Genomic DNA, 2492 nt, shown 5'->3' on the forward strand with positions numbered 1-2492 from the left:
TTCTTGATAATTCTTATCTGCTTTAATAAGTCTTGTACCTGCAAACACCTGGCATTCCACTAACATCTTCGGCAATTGTGACGATTTCAGAATATATTTCATGCAGCATATGGTTAGCAAGCATCAAATATATTATGCCTTCCACATCAACATTCAAACCGTAATATTCATCATAATGACCACTGAAACCTTGTCCCAAGCCTCTTGAGTGATACAACATTGATGTAACGCCATCAAATCTACCAAATAATTGCAATTTCAATAAAATATTCTATTCTATTTTTTATGAAAGTCATGAAGTTTTGTACAATTATATCTATTTTTATAAAATAATGAAATACCTGAATTCATCAAAACTATATTCCTCAATATACCAACGTAAATTGGATAGTAGGAACCGAAGTACCTCATATTTTGCATAATTGAACAGCCTGCTATCCCACAGCGATTGTTCGCCACGAGAACCGCTATGGAAAAAACATGCATCTGTACCATCAAACATGTTCAGTCCGTCCAAAGTATTTTTCGAAGCATGTGAATGGACTACATCCAGCAAAACATAGAGATTATGCTGATGTGCCACGTCCACTAACTCTTTTAACTCTTCTAGATTTCCGTGGCGAGACCAAACCGCATAGAAGGAAGTTACCTTTGATTTTGAAAAAAAGCACAGAGCTGACACTTGTGTACACATATATCTAATTATATAATTAATTCTATACAATTATGTTGTATATAAATGTGTAACCTGATATCCAAAACTAGCGTGTTCCATGATCGCCATTACTATCGCGTTGTATCTTTGCTTCACAATCCGTGGTATCACATCTCTAGCAAATTCCAAGTAGGTGCCAACGCGACATTCCCGGGTACCAATTCCAATGTGACATTCGTAAATTCTAAGACTTTTCAATTTTTTTGGCTTGGGATGTTTGAACCTGGGCCAACCAAACTTAGAAGAAGAAATATAAAATTTATTTCTTTGGTTACGCAGTAGTTGCTATGCATTTATAATTTCCGCAGCGTTTAAAATTTGCTCTATGTCTACAGTCCGCACCGCATTTACATTTTGAGCATTTAAATTTTCAACAACATTAAAAAGTTGCGCCATATCTATATTTTGCGGCGCATTTACATTTTGCACAGCATTTATATTTTCTGCAACATTAAAAATTTGCGCCATATCTATATTTTGCTCCGCACTTATATTTTTAGCTGCATTTATATTTGCGTATTTCTTTGTTTGGTAATTTATACGATCTCCTGCGCGCCGCAACCATTCTTGGATTACTTTTGCAACTTCATATGGGCTGCATTTATCCCTAGTTGATACATAATCTGAAAGAATTACAAAATAACTTTTATATGTTATATTAACAGTGTTGATAGTAATGTATGTTAATAGTTTATTAGCAATGTTATATTAACATGTACAGAGAAAGTATACACATTGTGTGATATTCGCAAAAAACTTAAATTACCTCTTATAATACCGACAAAGTTGAAGTCTTTAATTGCCATTGATCCCTTATGTCCAGTCCATGATAATTTTTTACATACAGCATCATCTAAAAAAGTTTTTAAAATATTCCGTGTCTTCTGAGTATACGTTTTGCAACCAATTAATGCAATGCTGTCTTTCTGTACAAAAAAAATCTTGTTACACTCAATATAATTAGATTAATATTATATTTATTATATAAATAATTAATAATAGAGAAGGTGACATGGCCAGTATAGGTAGGTAGGTAATTAGGTATAGTGATCTCTCTTAATATCTCCGTTATTAAATATCGAATTCTAATTACCAAATTCCCACGAGGCGTAAACCACGAAAGTGAACATAGGCGTTAGCAGAATTTTTTCCAGGCCAAGGCACAATTCATGCCTCCACCTGGAAAAATTGTGCTAACGCCTACGCTCATGTTCGTGGTTCACGCTTCGTGGGAATTTGGTAATATATTTCTACAATAGAGTCGTAAACCGTGAGCTATAAGAAATTGATCAATTAGTTGAATATGAAAAAATCAATTATTTATACAGAAATATATATATATATATATACAAAAATACTTACGAACTGTATTCTAATCTGTCTGTCAGATTGAAGCTCTTCTTCAAATTTTAATAAATCATCCAAGGACGTTAAAGGAAACTCGGGTATTAATGCTTTTTCATATTCAATTGTATCAGCAACTACTGGATTTTTTACTAAATTTATCAATAAATTTAGCTTTTTTTCATTTTTTTGTAACTGTTTGATTATGATTTGTTGTGTGGCATGGCATGTATCTATATAAAATAAAAGATAAATTTATTTTAAAAAAGTCTAAAATAAAATGTAAGAATTCTGATATACAAAATAAGGGAAAACAAAAAAATTTTTATTTTGTTTTTAGTAATAATAACTTACCACGGCATCTAGTATTATGGCAACTTGCTTCATTCGTTACATCTCGAACATTTTCAACATCTAAAAAGCAGTTATAAAA

The sequence above is a fragment of the Cyphomyrmex costatus genome, unplaced genomic scaffold, assembly GCF_001594065.2.
Source record: "Cyphomyrmex costatus isolate MS0001 unplaced genomic scaffold, Ccosl1.0 scaffold2291, whole genome shotgun sequence".
In the NCBI taxonomy this organism is placed as follows: domain Eukaryota; kingdom Metazoa; phylum Arthropoda; class Insecta; order Hymenoptera; family Formicidae; genus Cyphomyrmex; species Cyphomyrmex costatus.